This window comes from Opisthocomus hoazin, chromosome 9 (genome assembly GCF_030867145.1).
Source record: "Opisthocomus hoazin isolate bOpiHoa1 chromosome 9, bOpiHoa1.hap1, whole genome shotgun sequence".
Lineage (NCBI taxonomy): Eukaryota > Metazoa > Chordata > Aves > Opisthocomiformes > Opisthocomidae > Opisthocomus > Opisthocomus hoazin.
This window is the reverse complement of record NC_134422.1, coordinates 1018121-1044488: the sequence shown is the minus strand read 5'-3', so window position 1 is coordinate 1044488 and position 26368 is coordinate 1018121. Positions and strand designations below refer to the sequence as shown.

General features: G+C 50.8%; 1 protein-coding gene, 1 long non-coding RNA gene and 2 other non-coding genes across 8 annotated transcripts in view; 2 read left to right on the top strand and 2 right to left on the bottom strand.

Annotated features, from left to right (window-relative positions):
• The first annotated feature begins 11656 nt into the window (after positions 1-11656).
• On the top strand, positions 11657-11728 carry TRNAA-CGC (transfer RNA alanine (anticodon CGC)). Its single transcript has one exon. It is a non-coding gene; the product is annotated as a tRNA-Ala (tRNA).
• Positions 11729-11772: 44 nt separating this feature from the next.
• LOC142362399 (uncharacterized) lies at positions 11773-20270 on the bottom strand. Its single transcript, XR_012765037.1, has 5 exons — positions 20014-20270; positions 17212-17325; positions 14672-14847; positions 14439-14545; positions 11773-13028 (listed from the first exon to the last, which is right to left on the bottom strand). It is a non-coding gene; the product is annotated as an uncharacterized LOC142362399 (long non-coding RNA).
• Positions 12002-12072, bottom strand: TRNAG-GCC (transfer RNA glycine (anticodon GCC)). The gene has a single exon. It is a non-coding gene; the product is annotated as a tRNA-Gly (tRNA).
• GPD2 (glycerol-3-phosphate dehydrogenase 2) overlaps positions 18971-26368 on the top strand; it is a 137237-nt gene continuing 129839 nt past the window's right edge. For 2 of the 5 annotated variants that reach the window (XM_075430580.1, XM_075430578.1), the window contains exon 1: positions 21297-21415. The gene's annotated coding sequence lies outside the window, so the exon portion shown is untranslated. Of the gene's footprint in view, positions 19173-21296; positions 21416-25667; positions 25807-26368 lie in introns of those variants that run through there. The other 3 variants (XM_075430577.1, XM_075430574.1, XM_075430576.1) reach the window with 3 other exon arrangements.

Below are 26368 nucleotides of genomic sequence, written 5' to 3'. Positions count from 1 at the left end.
CCATGGAGCTGCCCGTGGAGCCGAAGCTCCCGGTCAAGCGGCTTGTGGGGAGCTGCAGATCCCTGCCTGGGCGGGCGTGTTTGACCACCAACAGCAACGCATGAGAAACGAGGACAGCAAGGGCGACGCGGAGGGTCCTGGAGGCTGGCGGCCGGCGGAGGTGACGGCGGAGGTGGCGGGGCTCCACACTACTTGTCGCCTAGCTTGTTTGGGAATTGTCTTGGGGACTGGTTCCAGGCTGTTCTGACAGCTCTGGAAACCCCCAAAAAATGTCACTCGAGTGGTGCTTTTATCATAGAATCAAAGAATCATGGGTTGGAAAAGACCTCTAAGATCATTGAGTCCAACCGGCAACCCAGCACCCCCATGCCTGCTAAACCATGTCCTGAAGTGCCACATCCACACGGTTTTTGAACCCCTCCAGGGATGGGGACTCCCACTGCCCTGGGCAGCCTGCTCCAACATCTGACCACTCTCTCAGGAAACAAATTTTTCCCAATATCCAATCTGAACGTCCCCTGATGCAACTTGAGGCCATCGCCTCTGGTCCTGTTGCTGGTTACCTTGGAGCAGAGACCAACCCCCCTCACCACACCCTCCTGTCAGGGAGCTGCAGAGAGCGATGAGGTCCACCCTCAGCCTCCTCTGCTCCAGACTGAGCAGCCCCAGCTCCCTCAGCCGCTCCCCATCAGCCTTGTTCTCCAGACCCCTCCCCAGCCTCGCTGCCCTTCTCTGGCCACGCTCCAGCCCCTCCATGTCCTTCTTGGAGTGAGGGGCCCAAAGCTGAGCACAGTACTTATGCCACAAGCACTCTAAAATAGCGTAATTACACATTGTTTTCTCACGTTTTGGTAATTAGCTGACAAAACACAGAGAAATCTAGTTGAAATAACTGCTCCCTTTAAGTGAAATCCTATTTGTTGTTTGAAGTCAAATCCTTTCTTGTTTTGGGGGGGCTTTTCTGGACACATCTGGGATCCTTCCCCCCCCTGCAGCCCTCGGAAGCAGTGCCCTGGAAGGCACTGCTGCCTTTGGCTGCGGAAGAGCAGAAATTCACGGAGGCTGGCAGAAGGGGCCGGTTTCCAGCGCAGCCGTCTCCGGTGGCCGGCCGCGCCGGGAGGTGCCGCTGGCCCCGTCTGCAGATGGACAACGCCGTCCCGGGGTCCTGGTGCGTGGGGAGGGGTCAATGATGAGCTCCAAAAGCGCCTCTGGGTCCGCCCGGGGCCGGCGCCGCTCAGAGCTGGAGCCAAGAACGGCGTCTGACACTCACAAAGTATTTTTCCTCCAAGATGTTTTTCATTACTGGAGCCTCACAACAGCACGAGGTCGCTCCGGACTCGGCGTCAGGAGCCATGTCTGCAGATGCCAAAAGGCGGGAGAGGGTGTTCCTCGGGGTGTCACGGCGTCAGCACCCGCCGTCCCTTGCCCGAAGCCTCGCAGACGCGAAACGTAACGCCGGAGGAACGTCTGGTTCCACCGAGGTACCGGGAGCCTGTTTCTGCAGCTCGCTCCGGTCGTCTCCGGCCGTGTGCCGGGGGACGGGCTCGCTGCCCAGGGCACGGAGTGGCCGACCCGGCGCGTTCGCCCCCGCGGAGGGTGGCCGTGACGCTCGCTCGCTGGCTCAAACAGTTGTGCATGAAGACGTGGTGGTTTTAAGGCGGCGGACGTGCGGCGTGCATTCGCAGGGGAGGTGAGCGGCGGTGCCGACGGCTGGAGGAGCGACGCGTGCTGCTTTGGGGCCCGATCCTTCCCCGCCACTCAAGTCCTCAGAAAATAATTTCCTCCCGAAACAGAGATATTTTGAGTATTTACACCATATCGTTGAAGGCTGTTGCGCTCATGACTAGCGAGTGGGAGTTTCACGCGTGCGGATCTCGCAGAGCTGCGATGGAACGTGCCAGCAGCCCCCCGGGCGCCAGCCGCCGCCTCCTCCTCCTCCTCCTCCTCCTCCTCCCTCCCGGTGCGGTCGGGGTTGGAGCTGGGGCACAAGCAGAACCCCCCAACACCGGGCCGGCGCCTGTCGGGAGCCGGGTCCCGCTCAGTGGGGACATGTCCCCAGGCGAGGAGCTGCCCCCAGGGATGCCCAGTTCTCCTCTCCCCGTTCCCTCAGGCAGCCCGGGTTTGCAAAGCGCACGTTTGATTTCTAGAGGTGCCCACGCCGCGTTTCGCAATCGCTGCTCCGAGCTACGTCCCAGTTATAAAACACACTCTCTTTTTGGCAAGCGGGCCGTGAAAGCTTTCCTCGCTGCCGAAGGCACCGGCGATCCCGGACGGAGCGCGGCAGCCGCGGAGGGGCCGGGGCACGCGGCGTGGCCATCCCCAGGAACGGGGCCGGCAGCCCCGTCTGGTCGCCCAGCCACGCGTACGACAGTGACCTTCCTCGAGAGCTGGCTCTGCGACGGGCGTCGAGCGGTTAGCAAACGCCAGAGCACGAATTCAGAAACAAAACCTCGTGAGAACTCTGGCTGACTCCTGGGTAAACGGCTCGTAGCGCACTGCAGGCTTCAGGGAACAGGGGTAAGTGAAGAAAAAAAAACTCTTGATCGTTACGAATTTGCAAAACTCTTCATGTATGTGACAGTTGCTGTCATTAGAGGTGAAAGGCAGGGAGAATAAATCCATTAATCCAGGATGTTAATTGAAAACAGGACTTGCGTACAGAATGGGGTTTGTAATTGCGAGAATAGGTATTAAAATATCATTTTGCTTTTTAAAGTGCCTGACTTTCATATAGAGTGTGAAGGAGTTATGTTTAAAAAAGTTAATTATTTCCAGTTCTTCAAAACAGGGAAGTCTAAGCTGAAAATGATTTACCAAAATTGTTAAGACAGTTTTCTTAATTATCAGTTTTAAAATGCTGCCGTAGAATCTCAGCTGAGCCTTACTCTTGCGGTCACTAAGGAACGCGCTTTAGCCCTGTGCAGGCTCTGCTCCGTTTCGGGGCTCTCTCTGGAGCTGGGCTCTGGCGAGGTCCGTGGCGGAGCATCGCAGCCACAGCCTGTGCTCCACCGGGGCTCCCGGTGACACCTCTGCCTTGCCACCTCACCCTGGCCGTCCCACCCGTGGCAGCATCCATGCTGGTGGCTTCCTGTCGTGGTCCCCAGCCCTGCTGTGGTTCCTCGGGCGCGATGCTGCGCCCTTTGCTGCCCACCGCCCTCCTTCCCTCCCTCCCAGCGGGGCTCTGGCCGGGGCCCCGCGGGGCGGGCGCAGCGCTGCGCCCGGGCTCTTCTTCCTTCACCGCTTTCTGGAGCCCTGGGTTGGTGGTGACGGGCGCTGGGTCAGGCCGGCTGGCTCCTCTGAGCTTCGGGCGCTTCGCAGCCCTCGGCCGCCTCTGGGAGCACGCGCTGGGGAGGACTCGCCAGGACCTCCAGGGATCGCAACAGAAGGCGAAACCCCCAAAATCACGTCAGGGGGACCCCTATTTTCCGTCTCTCGATGACCGACCAAGGAGGGCCTCAGAGCTTCGAGCCCTCTCGCCCTCCCCGCAGCGCTCCTTTGCTTTCGGCAAGGCTCTGGTGGAGTTTGGTGCGAACGCAGCACTCACGTACGCCCAGCGGGACACAAAGTGTCCGCCTGCCATATCCCATCGATGAAATAAATGCGGAGAAACGGGCAAGTAGTAATAATGCGCAGTAAATGTTATAGTCCTCTTTGCACCATTTGAAGCACAGTGAGCAATAAACACTGATTTGAGAGAGAGTGATATTAACTAAACATACCCAAACTGTAGTTCAACCTGCACACAGAACAGAGGGAAAACTGGGATTGTTCTTTCAGTTTTAACTAAATGGGATCTGGTTCTTCAATACAAAAAAACTAGATTAAAACTGAGGTAAAAATTGAATCCCATTAATACTACTAGTAAATAAAAATATATTGGTTTTTGGATGAGAGAGTAGTAGTAGGAAGAGGCATCATAAAGAGAGAAACCAAAACTGGTTTGTACAGTCACCAGATTGTTCAATACAAAAGCCAACAAAATTAGGCCATATTGATGTGATAAGCAGGAAGAAATATGTTAGTTTTCAGATCACAACATTCCAGTAGAAGGTATCATTGGAAAACCAAGTCAATTTTTATATCAGTCAAATTCCTATTAAATTAGCCCGCGCTCTTCAGCAAGCAAATCCACGGAACTGGCCCCTGTCGACGTACTGGTGTGAGATGTGAATGCACTGCTTTCCGGGCTCTCGGCAGCCACCGCAGCTGGCACCAGGTCCGGGGCAGGGACGTGGAGCAGGAGCAGGGGCCGAACCTCTCACTCTGCAGCCGCTGAGCTGAACGTCAGCCCGATCCTTCAACCCGCACACCAGCCACGGCGGAGAGGGCTCGGTCACGGCAGCTGGGTGCTGTAAGGGTGCTGTAAGGGTGCTCTAAGGGTGCTGTAAGGGTGCTGTAAGGGTGCTGTAAGTCTGTACCCACTGCGTGGAGCCACGGTTTAAACAAGAGAGGGCTTAGTGCTGGGGGACGGTTGTGTTCCCGCCGTGGGAGTGGGATGAAACTCAGGCTCTTTGCCCACACAGACGGGGGCCGTGCCGTGCTGACGGCAGCCGATGGCACCTGGGAGGTGCAGGGTCGGCACTGTGCCCCCGAAGGAGAATATCTCCACGGCTGCACGTGGAATGAGTCTGCAGGAGCAAGGAAGGGGACAATTTTTTGATCTTACGTCTGTGGGCTGTGAGGCTTGGACGTGTTTCTCTGGAGTCAGTGGCAACTTCTGCATGAAGGCGCAAGAACCGGTTTGGCTGAGTTCCCCGTTCCATGGGAAACTGACATAGTTTTATTAAGGTTTTTAAAGAAATAAAAAGTTTAGCCTCATTTTTTTGAGACATGCAAAGTTTTTGTCTGCCTCGTTTACCTAAAGCAATGGTTCTGTAACGGCTTTGTAAGAATTTATTCTCTCTGCTGTATGAAGATCCTCTTTATTCACTGAATTCAAAGTCTGCTCTGTGTGTGTGTTCTGTTTTCTGTATTTCTGTGGGTTTTTTTCTGTTGCTACTTTCTGGTTCTGAGTAATCTCTGCTTTCTCAGTCTTAGCATTACAACATGATGGGAAGATGGAGTTACCACGACATATACTGGTTTGTCTTCCACGAGGTCGACTGGATGTAGAATATCCGTTACAGGAATGTGTTCACTTGAGTAACAGCAATAAACTCCTGTCCTGAGGGTTTCTCAGTTACTCATGTTCCCGATGTCCATCGCCAGTGAGACTTTCACTTTGCTCAGTTTTTTATTAACAACAAATTCTTGTTGTCCTTCGGCGTATGATGCTTTCTCACAGTTATTTTTAGGTTTGTGTGCTGCAATACGGCTGCCTGGCAGCAGAACCACAACAGGATGTGAGAGATGTGTTCTAGATGCTCTTCTAAGACAGGATTTGTCTTCATCTGTGTGCACTAGTGCAGAGGAATAGAGAGTTATTCTGATATTTTTATATAACGTAACCATATATAATAATTACTAAATTAATTATAATTCAGTAACTATAATATTACTGAAATTATATAAAATGTAAAGCTTCCAGTTTCCTATCAGCTCAAAAGGAGCCTAGTAACAAAAATCAAATCCAATTGTGTTTTATGCAAGCGCAATTAGTAGTAGCCCTCGTTTTGCTTTTCTTTCTCTATGAGTCTGGGTGGAGAAGTCCATTTTCCCACATGGACCAGGAAAGTGGAAGAAGATGGTTTTATATGGGAACGTCCATGATTTCTGAGGGGAGAGCCTGCCGAGTACAGCAGGGCCCTGATCTGCAGAGGAGGCAGAGGGAACAACGGTTCCCAAAAGCGTGATCTTTTGAGGGAACGTTTAGGGATGAGGAAGGTTAGCAGTTGTGCTCCCTTGCTTTTTTAAAATCAAGGGGGACAGCAGCAGGATGTGGCGGCTGCACACTTGGGCTGACCTGATCTCCCAGCTGGGCTTGCCCTTGGCCGGAGGTGAGCGGCGGGGGGCACGGGCCACCCCTCCCCTGCTCCAAATCCCCCTACTTAGCATCACGCTGGGGTGGAAAGCAAACTGTGGCCACCCAGCTGCTCAGGGCACACAGTCCCAACGGGCGCGAGGGAAGGTCTGCGCACTCGAGCAGCGTGCCACCAGCTAGCAGGGGGGAAGATGAGACCGAGCGGATGCGGAAGAGAAAGCCCTTTCTCAGCTCAGCTGGTTCTGTCCACACAGGAGGCAAACCTTGCAGCGGTACTAGAAGGCAGCGTTATACACTGAAGGAATTGTTGGCCGTCATCAGCAACGGAGAGCAATCGTTACCAAGCACCAAAAAGCACTTGCTGATACGAGGCCGCATCTCCAGGATCTGCAGGTCCGTTTGGTTGCATACATTTTCATCATGAGCCCAAAGGGCTACGCGCCTCATCCCGTAATGTCACGAAATTATTTCTTTCCAAAAGATATACATCTTCCTTTTGTCTGAAAAAAAGTTTATGTTTTGGATTCCAGCTGCAACCTGAAGAACATGAAGAACGGAGAAGCAAGCGATTCCCCTTGAGAAAGCAGAGTACTGGAAGCTGAAATGCTCTGTAGCAATTTGAAGTAAGAGTTATGCTTGATTTAAGACGATGAGCATGAGCCTTACCTTCTTGTTGTGTAATTTCAGGCAATCAGAAAAGATCTTAATAATTGTAATGATATTGTGGTTCAGACTGGGCTAATGAGCATGTCATATGATGCTTATCACTAGAAGGTGATGTGATTCAATTGGGATATATATATTTCTAAAGCTTTTCCAGGAACAACAAAGAACATTTGTTCCAAGAGAGAGCTCATCATATCTCTTCCTTAAAAACAGGACACCTGGCAAGCAAGCTGAAAAAAAGAAAATATGTATTATGTTCCTGTGTGCTGGGGTCAGAGTGAGAACTGCAAATGTGGAATAATGTTCAGAGAAGAAATCAATGCTTTAGGAAAGAATAACAAGAGTGTACTTCTGCAAGGCTGGGGTAAAACATTTTGCCAAGTATTTTGATCAGGCATTCGCTAAACAAATCCAAAGTGTCCCGTTGAATGATCTGTCTGAACAAGGCTGCCGTGCTGGTTTCCAAACCAGCTTCTGCCTTGGCTCCACGGGTAGCTGGGGTTTACAGCTTCGGTCAGCTAAAGGCCTGTGAGGAAAGCAGGAGCGTGCCACTGTCCCGACCCTGCGGCTCTGCAACCTGGGTAAACCTGGGCAGCTGTGCTAGACGCTGACTTTCTGGGCTTTACAACAAAAGTCCTGTTGGCCTCCAATCCTGAAATGTTAATTTTCATCTCTGATTAAGCTGAAGACCAGTCAAAGCTCCTTTTATTAAGTCAGCAGACTCCTACCTGCATCCTGAGGGCTAAATTTGGCTAAGAAAACCACAGTAATATTGTGTAATTAATTTGCCAGTCAAATAATTTCTGCAGGGCTATAATTTACTTATCTGTCTGCAACCCTAATGAATCTCCCAGTTCATTGCTTTAATCCTCTTTTCTGCCTTTTTATCTCCTTTTTTAACTCTAACTTTCGTAAATCTTTACTATGGGCTGACTTGTAACCTATATTTTTTGGATCTTCTTAAGACGATTGGCACTGGGAACAACAAAAAACAACTTGGACAAAAAAAAATGCTTGGACTTTGCAGTGCACCTTGCATGACTGGGCACTGATCACAGGCTTCCTTGCTTTGTGCAAAGAATCATAGAATCATTACTGGTATCATTCCTTATTCCTCCATTCCACCACAACCAACAAGGGAGTTAGTTCAACGACAATCAAAGCTGTAAAAATACAGGAGAAAAAGTGATTTGTATTTGGAGGACTTAAGATTGTCGCTTCATTCAAACTCCACCTAACATGTGCGCAGGAATTCCTAAAGGTCGTTCCGAGCACTCTATTCCCTAGTTGGTGGCAGCAGATAAAAACTATTCAGTAAATGTAATGTAATGTTATTTAACTCTGAAAATCACAACTCTATCCTCCTTTTTACAGAATCACAGAATCACAGAATGGTCGGGGTTGGCAGGGCCCTCTGTGGGTCACCCAGCCCAACCCCCTGCCCAAGCAGGGTCACCCACAGCAGGCTGCACAGCACCGCGTCCAGGCAGGGCTGGAATATCTCCAGAGAAGGAGACTCCACAGCCTCCCTGGGCAGCCTGTTCCAGGGCTCCATCACCCTCAGAGGGAAGAAGTTCTTCCTCATGTTCAGATGGAACTTCCTGTGCCTCAGTTTGTGCCCGTTGCCCCTTGTCCTGTCACTGGGCACCACTGAAAAGAGCTTGGCCCCATCCTCCTGACACCCACCCTGCAGATATTGATAAGTATTTATAAGCTCCCCTCGCAGCCTTCTCTTCTTCAGGCTGAACAAGCCCAGCTCCCTCAGCCTCTCCTCATAGGAGAGATGCTCCAGTCCCCTCACCATCCTCGTAGCCCTCCGCTGGACTCTCTCCAGTAGCTCCTCATCTTTCTTGGAGTGGGGAGCCCAGAACTGGACACAGCACTGCAGATGAGGCCTCACCAGGGCAGTGTAGAGGGGAAGAAGAACCTCCCTCGCCCTGCTGGCCACACTCCTCTTGATGCATCCCAGAATGCCATTGCCCTTCTTGGCAAACAGGGCACGCTGCTGGCTCATGGTCACCCTGTCGTCCACTACGACACCCAGGTCCCTCTCCGCAGAGCTGCTCTCCAGTAAGTCCGCCCCAGCCTGTACTGGTGCCTGGGGTTGTTCCTCCCCAGGGGCAGGACCCTGCATTTGCCCTTGTTGAACCTCATCAGGTTCCTCTCTGTCCAACTCTCCAGCCTGTCCAGGTCTCGCTGAATGGCAGCACAGCCTGCTGGTGTATCCACCACTCCTCCCAGTTTGGTGTCATCAGCAAACTTGCTGAGGGTACATTCTAACTCTTCATCCAGGTCGTTTTTTTCCTAATACATTCATTATTTAAAACGGTTTGGTAAGTGGCGTAACTAAGTAGTCCATGTGTTGTTCATAATCTCTGAAATTTGTCGCTTTGCGGTTCTCCTGATCTCCAGCAGGAACATTTTTGGAAGCAGCACAGGAACACTGAATAAAGTACAGATAATGCAAGAGATTCGTGAGCATTCTTCACGGACTCGTCGGATCCTTGCAAGCCAATGGACGATGCGCTCATACGCGAGAAGAAGAGTAACTTCAGCTATTTATTTGTGAACGGCCGATGGCATTGCTGTGGGCTCTGGCGCTCGGCCGCGACCTGCCCCGGCACACCGGGGCGGCAGTGCCAGGGCGGCGGGCAGACGGGCCGTGCGGGAGCAGGACGTGGCGCAGGCCGGCACCGCTGCGACGGCGCAAGGCGATGGGTGCGGGCGGCTGAGCTGGGTCAGCGAACCAACCCTCTTCCTGCGTTTGTTTTGTACTGCTGTGCTTTGCCTCTGTGTTTTACCGGAACGAGGGTGTTTATTTTAAGAAGGAATTTTGAGTGCGAACATTTAATCCTGGGAACAAGTGCAGCGGTAGGAAACTGTCCGAAGGAAATGCAGAACGCCAGTCTGTCTCTCCAGAACTGCACTGTGGTCATCCTTACGCAGTCCGTCCCTCGGGTGGCTTTGGAAATGAACTCGTTTCAGGCCGGACTACAGAAATCCATCAGCTGGGAGGAAAATCGCTCTGGAAAATACAGAGTGGATCTAAGCATGTGTCTAAAGAGAATTGACGAAAAATGCAAAATCTTGCTCTGATTAGACGAAAGCCCCGTCCCCAGGGACGAGGCAGGCCTCCCTGGCAGGCGTGTGGGGTTCGAGAGGTACCAGCAGTGAGTTAATCCCGCCAAGGAATGCGGAGGAGCTGCCAGATAACAGAGTGACATTGTTTTTCCCTGATGTCAGCACAGAAACCCAAACACAAAGCGGTGAGTGTAGTCCTCTGAGAGAGCTGTTGAGCAAGCTGAATGCGGAGCTTGTGCCGTGGCGTCCAGCAGCACGAAAAACTGCGCGGCACAAGATGACAAAGTCTTTCCTGGAACCAGGGGCTGCCTCCAGCCTTCTGGCCAAGATCGGTGCGGTGGGCGACAGCCGAAGGACCATGGGACGTGCTTGTGGTGCCGGGAGCTGCATCGCTGCGACGGCAGCAACAGGGTTCCGCTTCTGCCTCCTGAAGTTCACAGAACACGCGGTTCTGGTAGGCTCAGACTCACCACCGAGCAGATTTATAGCCATCGGCGCGTCATTTTGTTTTACTTTACAGCCCAGTGTAAGGCATCGCATTTTCTCCCGTAGCATCCACATGTTGAGTCTTGCCTGAAAACTTCAGTTTATTCTGTATTTGGTAGGTGATGGTCTAGAAGATATTGAGATCCAGCTGCAGTAGAAGCGCTGTTTCACTTTAATATAGGCAGCACATAAGCTTTTGTATTGGTTCCACAGGGATGGTAATTAAAACCCTGCTGATAAGCTTTGGCTCTGTAGCTGCTCTTCTCAGCCGCTCGAATGTGCTCTGCCTTGATCCACCTCCCAGACGGGAAGTTTCACGATTGGACCGACTGTCCATCACAGCCGAGAAATCCATAAAGGCATAGTAATATCTGTATTATTCATTTTCTACTATTCTGAAGTCTACAGAAAGGTAAACATAAGGAGAAAAACCTGAAGAGAAGGTTTTAAATTGCTTTGTGTTTTTATTGCAGCGGTTGGTATTAGCCTGCTCGGCGCCCTTGGCTCGGCCTTGTTAGGAGCCACGGCTGCTCTGCACTTTGCATTAACAGGCAAGGCAAATAGCTTGTATGTTGTGTTCATTATGAAAATCAAATTCAGTAACTCCTAGAAAGCTGCTGCCCAAAATCTGGTTTGAAGAAAGCCAAGCTGTTAAACGCTGTTTTCTGACAGAACAGCAACATGTGAGTCGCTGCAGTTAGGCATGTCAAAATGGGGCACGCTGGAGGAACCCCGCTCGGTGGCGAAGGGTCCTGCGTGTCCTGGGCACAGTGAAACGGCCTCAGCTGCTTGTGGCGGCTTCTTGTAAGAGTATAAATTAAATGTGCTATAGTATTGTGAGATGTAGTGTAGATGTGTATTGAGGGGAGAAGAGCACATAGCAGGGAGATGGAGCTTAGATTCTGCAAATGAACCTGGCTGGAGAGTGGGACCAGGTAGTTCCCACTAATGGAAGTTGCTGGTTTTGCTGGGAATGTGCTACCGAAGGAACCTGACTGGGTTCTTTTTTAGCATCAGGGCTCTAAAACTGCGAAGTCCATATTTAGGTAGGAAAAATATCCTAGAAGAGGAGCACTTTATGTCACGGTAAGTAATCTCTCACTTGACAACTTAAAAGCTGCAGATTTGTTAGGAAAATCTGAGATGAAAGAAGAAGTACGGAAGATGCCAGTGCTTCAGGCAGGTCCTCAGGCTCTTCCCTCCTCGCTGCCGTGTGCTCCGGGTGGGCATTCCCGAGGGGATTGGGGCTCCAGCCCGAGGGGCTCCGGGTGGCCATTCCCAGACGGGGTTGGGGCTCCGGCCTGAAAGGCTGGGCCGCTGTCTGCGCCCCGGGACGCAGCGCACGGAGGAGCGGCAGAGTCCCCGCGGCAGCCCGTGGGGAGGGGACGGCCTTCCCCCGGCTCTGCCCCCCCCCCCCGCCGCAAACCGGGCCGGGGCTGCCCCGGGCCGCAGGCGGCGCCGGGCCCGCCCTCTGATAGCGGCCGGCGGTGGGTGCTTTCAGCCGGGGATGTAGCTCAGTGGTAGAGCGCGCGCTTCGCATGTGTGAGGTCCCGGGTTCAATCCCCGGCATCTCCATCGGCTCTAACTTTTTATCATTCCGTTTTTTTTTTTTTCCCTATCTGTTTTCCCCCGCCCCACGCCGTCTCCCGCGGGGACCGGCCGCCGCCCGCAGCGCGCCTGGCCGCCGGCACGGCGTGTCGTGGCCCCCACCGCGCCAGACCTTCCCGCGTGGGAACCCCGCGGGGAAAAAGAAAAGGCGCTGCGGTGCGCCGGCCTTCCCCCGCGGGCAACACGCGAGCTGCGTTGGCCGGGAATCGAACCCGGGATCCCCGCGGGCAAAACAGGAGCTGCATTGGCCGGGAATCGAACCCGGGCCTCCCGCGTGGCAGGCGAGAATTCTACCACTGAACCACCAATGCGTGCTGCGTGTCATTCCCTGCCGTCTGCTTCCTCGAATAACTCCCTGAATACATATATTTTTGGTTTATTTTTCTCTTTTTTTTCTACTTCAGGTTCATACTCCGTACTTTTTAAACCTTATTTCCAGGAAAAAAAAAGTTTTTTAGAAATTTAGCAATATCTGTAGACATTTTTCCTCTGAAGAATAAAAAAACCCTAGAAAATTGCATAATATACCCACCATCCTTCACATTTAAAAGCTTTCACACCAAGTCACGGAAGGTGTGGTTTCATTCCTTTTCCATACTGGAAGGACTTTGCCAGAGGAGGCCACCAGTTCCGGGCTTAGAGGCTCACATGATCGACTAATAAAGGAATTGTCACGGTACGGCGTCCAAACGCGCGTCTCCCTGGTCTGTCAGCTGATGTAGTACTATGGGTCCTGACGTGTCAGCACGACGTAACATTGTGGAGTGACATCAACACAACGCCTCTGCTTGCACTGTGTTGTAATGATGCCACGCTACAACAAAAATTACGTACAGTCTTGACATTTAGTTTGTCTTGGACACGCTCCCAAGAACGGCCACGCATGAGCCAAAGCGTCCACGGCAAAGCAGCACCAAGTGTGTCATGTCAAGAGAACATCGAGATGGATGTGCGAGAAGAATAGCTGTGCTTAAGAATACCCTCCGGACAGGATGGACACCCACCACCGACCATCTCGTGAAAGGTAGTAAGCAGGTGTTTTCTTCTTCAGCGAACACTAATTTGACACTACAGATAGTGTTCCAATTTCCTGTCTGAACATATATTGACATGAAAATCTAAACTTCCCGACAGAGGGTCCTCTGCTTACCGGTCCTGCAGCTATTACCCGGCTGTTCCCAAACGCACGCTCAGTTCATCAAGAGGGTGATTTTTTTTCCTGCACGTGTAAAGCAGAAGCTGAGCAAAACTTGCGTTCTCAGTGAATCTGGAAAGAAAGTCGAGACCAGGATTTGCTCACCAGCCAGTTGGATACCAGGCGACTGCACTTCCCAGTCACCCCCGGCCCAGAGGAGCGATGCAAGCCAGCAACAACGCCATCACAGTTCCCTTTCCCCTAAGCTTAATTGCGACTTCTTCATTTCCACTGGCAGAAAGCAACATAGTAAATACTCCAAGTAATAACTAATATTTAGGCTATTGCTTACAATTGCATTGGTCAGCCGTGAAAAACTGTTTTCCCAGGCAAGCATAGGACCAGAAACCCCAAAGCAGTTAGGCAAAAGGTATTCATATTGAGAAGACTCTAATTCATTATTTTAATCTATCTGAAGGTTAGCCACGCGGAGGTAAATAGGAACAGTCGGCTGAGCAGTTTTCCTCCCTGCTTCTATTCTCTCACTCCCTTTCGTGTCCGGTGAGCTGGGACACGGCAAGGCAGGGGACGGCTGGCGGGGGACGGGTCTGGAAACGTCTGCGCACAGCCGTGTGGGACCCCGTGAGATGGAGGGGTCCTGGGGCCGGCTCTCCTGCACAGATCAGGGCGATCAGCACAGCAGGCTGTGCTCCCGTGGAACTGCCGCTCGTTACAGAATCATCTTACACAGGGTCGCCGCAGTCACAACCTTCGCATTAACAGCGAGCCTGCCTCATGCCCAGAGTAGAAATGAAACCCATTCTTGCACTCCTAGTTAATAATTTAGAGATGAGTTTCCCATGTCCATTAGACCACGTTTTGCATCTGCTGAGCACATCTGTGGGTGCTGGCTGACGTACTACAGAGAACTCTGTAAGCCAGGAGGAGTTTGGCAGCTCCCATGCCTCACTGGAGCTCAAATGTTGCTCTAGAACATTCTCCAGAAACCCTCTTTCAAGCTGCATGACACAGGCTCGTACTCGGCTTCCCTTCACAAATGACTGGATGTAGGAGAATGCCGAATGAAGGAGAGAATCGAGACCTGTAACATTAGAAAACGGTGATCCAGAGTCACAGAACTGGTGGAAATTTCATAGGAGTGGTTCAGCTGATTAAGAATCTGCATCCTACTCCAGTGAGACAAGGAGTCCTTAGGAGTTCACTGTCTTAACCATCACAACGGTCGGGAGAAGGCTCCCTGCAAAGCCTCAGTGCAGAAGGATACGTTCTGTGTAAGGTTAGCAGACCAGCACAGAAACATTCAGTGAAATTACTGTCCTAAACAAAACTTCAGTACAAATACTTAATAAAACTAAATGTGTCTCCAGCTGTCATCCATAAAACATACATCATTTCAGAAGTTCAGTAGATGGCCTGAATGGCATCAAGAATCCAACTTCATATAACAAGGTTACAGGAATCTAGGGAACCACTTTCAGTGAGATTGTTTAAAATGTACTTTTGTACGTTTCTGCCCAATACCTGAGGAGTGGGTGAGAGTTATTATCTTGTCAGGGACTCAAGGCATCATGCTGTTCGGTTCAGTTCAGAAATCTTTCAGACAGCTCAGGAGACGCCATAGAACTTCACTAGAAACAAGCAAGGCAAAAATTGTTACCGGAAGCAGAGAAAGGAATTTCTTAGGCCTTTTTGTGCCCCAGAAGGGGACAAATACATTTTTTTCCATTCTGAGTCACCTTTAAAGGGAGTCTGACCTTGATGCTTCTGGCCAAGACTTGGCACGGCGTCTTGCAGAGCAGAACCAAGGAGCTCTGGGTGCTGCTGCTGACTCTGCCCTGAACCTCTGCGGAGGGTGCTGCAGCCTGGGGGCATTTGTAGCCTCAACATCCCAAGTCCAGCTGGTGTGGCTGCGACAGGAACCAGGTAGGGACTGAAAGACAGGCAGCAGCAAAACAGCTCAAATCAAGCTTAAAACTGCAGGTGGGGATTACCTGGGGGGGGTAAGTGGATGTCACTCATTCCCTCCTCCCTAGCTGGTATGGACACGTGTTCCCGTGTCACGCAATACGACTGCGGCAGTGCAGCCACCCGCTTTAAAACCAGCGTTGCGTCAATCCCTCTATTGGTATACAAAAAAGAGAAAGTGTGATGCTACCAAGGCACCTGTACCACGTGCTCTGATTCACCGCTTCATATGGAGCTGTAGTAAATGGCGTTCTTGTCAGGAAGAATGCCTACGGAGTCATTCAGACCGACCCGAAATACAGCAGACCCCTTTTAAGAACCAACGGCCTGGTCATTGGTTTCTCATGTTTGACTAACACATACCTAATACTTAATATTACCAGGAAAGTCCAGTCAAGGCTTCTCACTGGCACCCCAAAACAATGAAGGATAGCTGCAGGCCCTTCAAAATGGCTTCTAAAAGCCTCTTCAGCAAAGGCTTCCAAAGCGTGCTCTTGTCTCTGTTTCCAGAGCGCAGAAAAATTGTACCATCCCTGGCGAGTTCTCCGCTGAGTGGAGTACACGCACATCAACTTGATTTTAGCAGGTCACGGAAAAAGCTGGGCATTTAAAAATATCCCCCTACCCAAAAGGACAAATGAATACACATTGTGGAGCCTTCAGCAAAGACTGTTGAAACAAAACAAACAAAACAATCGTGGTAATCTTTTAGGTAGGACTTATAATGTAGAACAACTTGTCAGTGCAGGTTAAAGTTTTAAGGCCTAGCAATTTTGACAGCGTCCCTTTGAGCACAGTGAGAGCGCAGGGACGAGCAGGACAGCAAAAGGTCACTTGGTCACACGTATCTGCTGCCTCTTTTAAGTTTATCTCAAGACCCACTAGGCATGTCCCAATTAATTATTTAAATCTGCAGGGAAAAATATTTCTGTAGCTGAAAAGCTACAATCTGAAATTCTGGGGAAGCTAGAGGATGGCTGGCGTGGTCAAAAATAGTGCTACGAGGAAGCTGGGGCATGATCTGAGCCAAGGCTTCGGACACCGAGAGCAGTCACTTACACCCAGCAATGGCGATTAGTTTCAGAAACCAGCAAAGTGGAAACTTAGGGATTTTCCTATAGCCCTTTGTTTTCGACCAAACCGTTCTGGATTACGAAAGATCACCGAGTCCAAATTGACAGTGATAGATGTGGTTATTTAAAATAACTTTTCACAGCACAACTACTGATAATGTTGCTAGCCACCTGCATAAGTTCCGTATAGACCTGCGGACACCCCAAAAACGTTTGTCTCAGTTACGACTCAAACGGTCACAAACACAAGCCATCAGGCAAGCAATGCCAGTGAAACGGGCACTGGGAGCGAGCAAGAGGCTCAAATGCTGTGTTTATTCATTATGTACCGGAATATTAGGTGGGGCTTTCAAAGTGATTGCATGTGTCTTTCAACAGGTTTTCTAAGATTTTCCCTAATGAATTCAACAGAGAAAATACCTGGATAAAAAGCAGATGCGTGTATTCACTGGGGCTGATTTTGGTCTGTCATTGTCTGAGAGAAAAAAATAATATAGCACAAATTCCAGAAAGCCTTTTGCTTTCCTTTTTCTGAATATAATCTCTCACTCTGGCACACTCAAAGGGAAAACAAAAGATTTTTTCGCATTTCCTGCCACAACAAAGATCTTTAAACAACAGAAATAAATACTCTTGCATAGTCCAAGCAGTCTTGCTTTCTAAAAGATATTGTCTTTCTTTTCTCTCTCTCTCTAGCAATGAAATTCACGTCCTCTTTTAAACCTGGCTCAGCTGTCTGCCCCAGAAAAGCAGGGGAGCTCCACATCGCTGCTTTCCACTGCCTGGCTCTCCCATAGTAAAGCTGCCTCTGCTGCCGCTGCAGGGAGAGGCCAATTAATTACTGGGTTTGTTCCGCAACAAATAACGTGACCTGTGACCTTCTTCTTTTAAAGGTGCAATTTTTGCACTTGTTCCTGTGACTCAGCCGTGACGTGTTCTCTTTGCATAACAGCAAACAATAAGACATAATTATGATAACACATTACTTTAGTTTTACCAGCAAAATGAGCCACTTTCTCTTTTCAGACACACACACACAAACACAGTGGATGTTTTTATCTGTTGCAGTGTAGCGGTAAATAGTTCTAACACTAGCAACACTGCCTGGTTCAGCTGGAAAACCGCGGATCTGGTATGAAGCAATACAATTGTACTTCTGAACGATACCTGATAGCAGCCGCCGGAGCTGGGAACACTTTTCAATGTTTAATCACAGCCATGACTAAGTACTTTTATGTTCCAATGGGAGGACCTACCACAGATCCTGCTTGAAAAAAATCGCGGTAGAGAAATTCTGCTTCTGTTTCTGTCACTTCATTTCAGCTCTTCCGCGGTTATCATTACCCCTTGCTCCTCACAAAGACACTTTCCTGAAGACAGATTAGGAGAAAACATATTTGTGAACATATGAACAGATTTTCCTCTTATGATACATAACGTTGGCATGCAGTCAGGAAACGATGATAATCTTTTTCTCCATCTTCCCTTGCTAATGAAGAGAAACCGCCTCTGGGGTTAAGGACAAAAGGTGAACTCTCCCCGAACACAATTTACACCTGCTGAGCACATGATTCGGGCATCTAAAATTCTTGTCTTGGCAGGTGTCCCAGGGACCAAGCCACATGCACGGAGACTTAGGAGGTAATACTTTCACCTAGACATTAAATAAAAAACAGACTCAAGAGGGATGAATTTTGTGATACTTTAAGGCATCTCATTTTTTTGCCTAACCTTGTAAAAATCTTCCACTATCCAAACTTATGAAGACCGATCTTTACCAACCAGTAACTAAGACAAAAATGCTGTTGAAAAGTAACAAAGATAAAAATACAGCAGTAGTTGAAAAGAAGCCCAATGAAGGGAGGAAAGAACAGCCCGTCCCTCATTTGCTGGTAGCTGCACCATGCATGTGTGGAGAACCTCTCCTGGAAAGGGAGACTGCGAGGTAAACGTGATTCTTGTATAAGTTTTCATTCATTCTTGGCTTTCCCTTTTATGAGAAGAACAGTACAACGCTTCCGTTTTCTACCTCCTTTAAGATTTCGCTGGTTTGGAAGAGTTCATGAGACACAGAAGTGCTGGGGTGCAGAATACGCTCACTTGGAAACTGGGCCTAGGCACGTTTACGCTCCTACCCTGCTTTGTTTGAATGAGTCAAAAATGACCATAAACTGATACTGACAAGGCAGCCACATCTGGGGAGACAACAGCCCCGAGGGGCGGGAGGATAGGATGTTTTCCCAGGTCGAACAAATTTATGATGATGTTTTGAATATTGGTTAGCGATGGATGAAACAGCAACATTTCGGGCCACGTGAGTACACGCGTACGGGGTAGGTATTCACACCTAGAACTTGCGTGTGTTGGACCATGCTGAAATGATTCACCACAAATTGCATTGAAATTCTTTTTTTTCTAGCTTGTTCTTCTTCTTCCTTTCTCACACTCTCTCTCCCAGAAAACCTCCAGAACCATACCCCAAAACAATGAATCCGCTTCTGGGGCTTTTTCTTTTGTTTTCCGTTCTTTCTGTCCAGCTGAGGCATTCCCATGGACTCTAAACCTGAATATCTATGGAGGGTGCTAATTCCAGCTGCCACTCCAGATCTCATTTCCTTTTAAGAGCACTACCATGTCTCCTAATGCATCTGGGACCAAAACTGCTTCCAGTGTCGGTGGCCTGAATATCACTTACTTTGCAAAACTTCTGAAATCCAACCCTTGCAGTTGTTTACTGACTTTAAATACCACCTAGAGAGTTGACAGCCATACGTTCTTATTGCAGCTTCCAATTTAGCTCCTCTGGTTATATCTGACCCAAGGGGGAGGGATTAGGTTCCCAGGGCCTCCTCAGATGGGACCTGTTGCTGACATTTAGCCAGCTGACGGGAGACTGGAGCGTGCCTGCAGGACACTGTGGGAGGGAGATGTGCCCCGTCCTTCACGGCAGCAGCAGGTTGTTTTTCTGTGCCTGATAGAAAACACGTCTCATGCTGCCTGTAAAGCATGTTGACTAAGCAGCGAGCACGGGAGAACAGCAATAAAAGCAGTGTCTGGGAGACAGCCAAGCAGCACGGTCAGAGGCACAGCTGATCCCTGAACGCCCGGAAAGCAGGGAACCACGGGCAGCACAGCGCACGGGCTGCGCAGGGTCCTGCCTGCGTGACACCGGCTGCATCGGGCAACGGACAGAGGCACTGCATGGGCAAAGGCACAGGTGGGACGGGCGTACGGGTATCAACAGCCACAAGGTCAGCTCGTGTCTCGGTCCAGCATGGAAAGGAGATCCCAAACACTTGTGGAACCACGACTGCACCGCACTGCACTAAAAATGTAAATTTGCAGGGAAGAGTGCAGCCAGGAGTTCAGCAATGAGTTTTTTGGGGGGAGGAAGATCCTGGCTTATTGCTAATGCGTGTCTGGCTTCCTCACTGCAAAAGAAGCAACAGCCAGGAATCTCTAGATGATTCCCCAAAAAACAGAGCCGTGTTGGTCAGCTGTGTCCCTAGGAGCCTGGAGCAAGGGAATCAGGATGAGAAACCAAGAGGACCATTAGAGACCATAGCTCTCAGCAGCAGCCCGTCCAGGTCTGGTCACTTGGTGTCACAGGACAGAAAGCAGTAAGAATGAGGACACGCAAAATGTCTCAAGGTAGCACCCAGCCAGCAACTCACTTAGGAGCCTTATGCAGCAAGTGCTCAGGGAAGTTCAGGACTGGAAATCTGCTGTTTTGCAGAGGTGAAGAACCGGAAAGCTTCCAGTTCAGGAAGCCCTCAATAGAGAAAACCAAGGCTGCATACTCAGTGCTGCAAAACCAAAGTAAGATCCCCTCTGTCCCAGCACTCTGTGCTGCAGGCTCCTCTCTGTGACAGCGCAAGTCTCACCCTGCGGTGGGCTCCATTAGCTGTGCCCCAGAGGGGCAGAATCACAGAATATCTCAAGCTGGAGGGGACCCGTAAGGATCATTGAGCCCAACCCTCTGTTCCTCGCAGGGCTACCTAATACTAACCAAAGTATGTAACAAAGAGCGTTGGCCCAAGGGCAGCTGTGCAGCCTGCCTGCAGGTGGAAAGCCTGGCTTCTGCTCTGGGAAGACGTGGATTAACTGCTGAATTGCGCTTCTGCCAAGTCTGGTAGAAACTGGGGGCTCAGCGGGGCTTCACGAAATGTTTTGGCTGAAGCAGGAGAGCTGGCAGGTGTATCAAGCCACTGAGCTGTCATTTCTCAACCAGCTTCACGCCATGCTGGAGTCACTGGCTGGGACAGCTGAAAAAGATGCGAATTTCTATATATCCGTTACGCACTGCCTATTTTTTCCAAAGGCGAACCTCAGAGATTTAGCATTTCTCTGGTCCAGGATTTCCTCTGTGAACCGTCCGGGTTTATGAATATTACGGCTCTAGCAGAGATCGAGAGACATGTCGGAAAGGTCTTCTCTCCACTGGCCCGCACTTTAACCCACTGGGCAAGCAGGGAGGGATCTGCGGTGGACAAACGGGCATTAATATCACAGAATGCCAGCATGGTGGGGGTTGGCAGGGCCCTCTGTGGGTCACCCAGCCCAACCCCCTGCCCAAGCAGGGTCACCCAGAGCAGGCTGCACAGCACCGCGGCCAGGCGGGGCTGGAATATCTCCAGAGAAGGAGACTCCACAGCCTCCCTGGGCAGCCTGGGCCAGGGCTCCGGCACCCTCAGAGGGAAGAAGTTCTTCCTCGTGTTCAGACAGAAATTCCATAGGTTGGAAAAGACCTCTAAGATTACTCAGTCCAACCGTCACCCCAGCACCCCCATGCCTGCTAAACCACATCCTGAAGTGCCACATCCACGCGGTTTTTAAACCCCTCCAGAGATGGGGACTCCACCACCGCCCTGGGCAGCCTGGTCCAGTGCCTGGCCACTCTTTCTGTGAAGAAATTTTTCCCAATATCCAATCTAAACCTCTCCTGACGCCACTCGAGCCCATTTCCTCTCGTCCTTACATTAATATAATACAGCGGCTCCGCTCCCCGTTTATTTATAGTGATGACCCCGAAGCGAAGCACCACAGGAACTCCTCAGAAGCGCAGACGACAAACGCTCCGAAACCCCAGCTCCCGGTTCAGAGGGCAGGGGAAGCAGGGCCACCCGCCGAGCCGGAGGAGGGGCCGGGCAGGGCCGCGCCGCCCCTCACCGCAGCCCGGGCCGCGCGGGCCGCGCCGCTCCCCTCCCCTCAGCGCCGGAGCGGGAAGGCGGGAAGAGGCGCGAGCGGCGGGGCCTGGCGCGCGCCTCCCTCCTGAGGAGAAGCGGCCTGCCCCGAGGCGCGGCGGCGGGCGGCGGCAGGCCGGGGAGGCGGAGGGCAGGGCGGGGCGGCGGGAGCGGGGCCGGCGAGCCGCCTCCCCTTCTCCTTCTCCTCCTCCTCCTTCTCCTCCTCCTCTCGCCGGCCGGCCGGCGAGCAGCGCGGAGCGCGGCGCGGGCTCCCGGAGTGAGTGGCGGGGGGGGGTTCTTCGGGGAGGGTCGGTGGCGGCGGGGAGGCCTCGGGAGCTCCGGCCCGGTGAGGGGAGCGGGTCGGTGTGCGCTGGGCGCGCCTGTTGCGCCCTCGGGCCCGGCTCCCCGAGTTGCCTTGGGGATAAACCTGCGGCCGGCGCGTCGTTATTGTCCCTCTTCTTCTCCAGACCGTGCTTTGGCGAGGCACGGTGCGTCTCGGCTCTGCCGCGGGCTCCCAGCCCCCTCCCCAGCGTTTTATTTCAGCTTTGGGATGGCAGGAGCGGACCCTGGCTGGGGCGCGGGGCCGGCTGGTGGGAGCAGCGTGAAGCCCTGGGCTGGGCTGCACGTTGGGCCCCTGCTCGACGCCGGGCTCCCCCGGGGCCTTCGTCCTCGGGCTCCCCGGGGCCTTCGTCCCGGGTGGAGGGACGCAGCCCTCGCGCCTTGGCTGGCGGAGAGGTGTGCATGTCGTGGGCAGGGGGCTGCGGAACCTGCTCACTGGATTGCCTTGCTCGGGCGGGGATGGTGGAACACAGCGTCTCCTGTCATTAAAAATCTGCGAGCGCTGCGCAAAGAATGGTGTACCTGCAGTTACGGTGAGCTCTGGGGAATGAAAACAGTTACTTCTCGGGCGCGTTGAGCATTTTCATGAGGCCGTTTCTGGGTGAGAGCGGGTATGTGCAACAAGTCCTAAACTTCTGCGTTCTTATCTCTTCTAACCAATCCCTGCAGTAAATGTTTGTAAGGGCGTTACTACAGGGAAAGATGTAAATGCATGCGTGTGGACACCTCGAGGGTAAAACAGCCGGATTTACTACGTGCTGAGCTTGGTCTACTACTTACTGAAAACTGGTAGTAGAGGCGCATTGAAAGCGAGCTCCTTCCCACCCGCTGTGGGGAAGCAGGGGCTCTCCCATCTCCAGTCTGAAGTCGCTGCACTTTCCTTCTCTCTTGCCCCACTTCCTGAGGTCTCCTTGCTGCCTCCAAGGCCCTCGCGTTGGAGAGCCGTGCCTGCTGTGGCTGTGCCAAGCTGTCCCGAGGGGCAGAGGCCTGGGACATCGGGCAGGAGCGGTGATGGGAGCACGGCTCTGGGCTTGCTGTGCACAGTCTGCTTCCAGCTGCATGCAGGACAGCGGCCGAGGCAAGGGCTGCCTTCCCTTGAAGGCTCGGAGCGCTGGACATGTGAGTCTGTTACCACTGCAGACTCCCGTGTTTGTCTTCTGGTGGTTCTTGGGTCGTGGCTGGACTGTGCTGTGTGCCGGACTTCCATTCTCTGCGTTTGAAGTCTGCGTCTGCACTGAGCTCTCTTTGAACCTTGACTGCTGTGCTGCCATGGGGTTTCCACCCGGAAAGTTTCCCCTGCGTGAGCGGTTTGCTCGAGTGTAATTACGCTGGCGTTGGCCTGAGGCCTCTGAAGTCCCTTTGTAAGATAGTCTTCTGACCATGGATGAGACGCAAGCTTGGAGACGCAGCTCGTAGGAGCCTGGTGTGTTTTTAATAGAAGTTAATCAGACCTTTTCTCAATCCGTAGGTATGGTTCCTCAGAAAGGTTTAGTGGTGAGCAGTGACTGACGATGAGCTAGTAAAGAATTAATCTGGTATTTCAAGATCTTTGAGGGTTGATAGCTAAGGCAAAATCCAGTGTTGGCTCTTCCATAATAGCGATAAGTTGAGTATTATTAATTTTAATGTTAGCCATCTGCCGATTTTTATTTAGTCTAACTTTGGATGAAAGTTTTGAGTAGGCATGTGTGTGCATGAAAAATTATATGCACATTTTATATCTACAGTGTTAGTTTAGTTGTGTATGTATGGATATACACTTTGTTTTGCTTTGCTGAGTTACGTGTGTGCGCGCATGTATGCATGCACAGCAGTGTAGCAGTAACAACTTTGTGAGCGAGGCCCTTATTGCGTAATGGGGTGTTTTCTCTAGACATCCATTTCTACCCAGTAATCTGTCACTGACAGAAGTTTGGGAAGCTGGATGGATGTGGTGCCTTCAAAGGCTGTGAATGCAAACCAGTTTTCCAAATGAAAGCTCATACAGGTTCCTTTCTGCTACCTACTTTGTCTTCACACAAGTCTCTGCAAGCTTTAGCAAATAATTAAAAGAAGCGTGCTTTTTCCACAGTCAGTTTGCAATTGTCACTTTCTACTTTCCCATGTAAAAACGCCGATGGTTTCAAAACAAGGGTTTGCATTCCCGAGTAGCTCTGTTCAGCAACAGCTTACTTCTACCACGGTGCTTGTTCACACACTGGCAAACAGGACTCCAAGAAGTGTTGTACCTTTTCTAGAATATGTGGGCCTATGCGGCTCTCGGTTTCAACCAGAGGTCTGATAGTCCGGCTGCATGCATTCGTTAATCCCCTGTATGTTGTGGGGCCTTCCGGTTGCAGTTGGAGCCTGCAGTTTGGGGGGGGGGGATTAGCGTTGCCGTTGTGGGTATGCCCCTGCAGTGGTGGGAGCAGGGCCGCAGAGCCGTGCCTCCAGGAGGGCGCGGGTAGCCAGGCACAGCCTGTCCCCTTCCTTGCTGGGTGCTCCGGGGAGGGTGGGAGACCCCCAGAAAGCTCGGTGCAGGGTGAGAAAGGAAATGAACAAGAAATAAACATTAGAGGCTGGCACAAAAGTTCTGAAGCAGATAGGGCAAAAATGGGAAGATCACCCTTCGAAGAAGCAAGGCGTCACGTGCATCAGCAGCTGCATGGGTATTTGTGAGTCCAGGGTGGAGCTACTTGGGAGTGAGCGGTGCGGAGCATGGAGACCACGGAGGCTGCGTTCTCAGCGACAGCCACAGCCTCTGTGCCAGTGCTTGCTGGTGGAGATGTAGCCCGTTTCTTCCAAATAGCGTTACTTCAGGAAGCAATTTTTGTTGTGTAATGAACAAGCAATTGGTAATCAAAACTCTTCTACAGTATCACAGTATTGCTTTTGGAAACATTTCGTATCCTTAAATAACTGATCTGAGTTCCCAGGTGAATATGTAGCTCTGTCTCCAGAGGGGTTTGCAAACGCTGGATGAACTTGCCTGGAGTTGCATCCTGATAATGCTGAGGGAGCCCAGACTGCCGTTTCTCTGGGGGCTGGGTGCAAAGTCTTGGGCTGTGCCTCTTGCTTAGCAAAGTGTTTCTCAAACCAAGTGTTGATTCTGATTTCAGAATGACATTGGGTGCATGCCCCTCCTCCGGGATTAGATTTGCATGTACTATCAGGTATCAACCTTTATTCCAGTATATAAAGCTAGGCTACTTCCTCGACACACCTAAGTAGTCACCTGATTTGTAGTTATTTTTTGAGCAGGTACCTGTTTGTATATGCAGGTCTGTGTCCAGTCTTGTAATAAGCAAAACACCTTGTTTTTTAATCCGTTCTCCTTCAGTGTTTGGCTTGGGCGGGGAAAGAAAACCGTGGCTATAGTTCAGTATTAGTATCAAGCTGGACTGGCGGACTGTCTAATCAAATATCTGCATTAAATACGAAGGGAATGGAGAATATCGGGGGAAAAAAGGGGGGAACAGCTATAAATTAAGTGTAGCTAGCAAGAACATTTCTTTCTAATTACGGTAAATGGTTTATAGGATTTGCAAGTTTGTGTTGTGTGTGTGGTGGGTTTTATGGCTGATATTAACCCCCAATAGTATACAAAGCGAGAATGACTACTTGAACTATTTAAGCTATAGACAGTGTTGGCACAAGAGCAGAAAAGTCTGGAAATCATCCTGCATGCATCTAGTCAGTAATCAGGCCGGAGACTAGCTTTCCAACTCCTTTTAATAGGACAGGAGGGAATTTGAGTACTTTTATCATAAAACTTGATAAATATATTATGATGTTTGTGTGGTGGGAAAGCTCAAAATACCCGTGACCTTGGTGTTTCTTTGTATTCCTGTTAGTTCTTAAGTACAGCGCTTGGGATTACAGCCGTCATTGTAAGTCTTGCCTCATTCTCAGAAACATCGTGCTTTCTCTGGCAAGGTTATTACTATGTGAAATCCCAAGAAAGATTTACAAATCGGACTTTTCCCCTCATTATCTGTAAGGCACTTTTTTTTTTGTAGGAGGGTAATGAAACAGAAGAAAGAAGTGGTTAGGTTAAAAATATAGCTAGCAGAAAGAGAAGCCAAGGAAGGTTGTTCCTAGTTAGGATACAGCTTAGAGCAGCTGGGATGTCACCTAACACTGGGTGGGACGATCTGGGTCCCCGGAGTACAGAAAGCAACTGAAGTAGTTGAATTAGTGGGGACCAAGGGAAGGGATGAAGATAGTACGCCTATTTTTTCACTTTGTTTTTCCTTTATTTTTGGGCATGACAAGCGCCGCAGCTACTTTTGGGCGTGATAGCCGAGCTAGTTGCCTGTACTGGAGCGTGGGAAGGATTTTCCCCATACGGTAAACTGCTGCTTTGCTTCCACTTATTAGTGCAGGGTGGCCTGCGGGGTTTTCAGGTTTTAGCTTTGGTGTACAGGAACTTAAACATTTGTGGTGTGGTCTGTGGCTTAAAGGGACTTGTAACCCTGTGAGCTGTCTAGATGTTGTGGGTTATGTTTCTGTGCTTGGTTGGTGAGGTAGTTCTTGGATAATTAATTTAATTAAAGTGCCATAACTTGTGTTTAAGAACCTGAAGTAACCATCGGACTCTTTACTTTAGGAGAGGATCTGGTGGGTGGACTCTGCCGTGATATCAGCCATGTTTTGTACCCAACTCTTTCTTGGTGTATGGCTTCTTTATAGATATGGTTTACAGTAATTACTTGTATGAGTCACGAGTGCATGAGTCAGCGGCACAGACTTCTGCTGGTGAGGTAGATAACAAGCTTTGGTTGCCCGCTGCTTTGTTCTCCTGTTTGCCATCGTTGCAGGTTAGGTAACGAGTAGTGTGGGGCAGTGTTGGCTGCGGAGAGATGCTTGGTGACTGTTAGGAGTGCTGCAGGGGAAGCATCTTCAGTTTTGG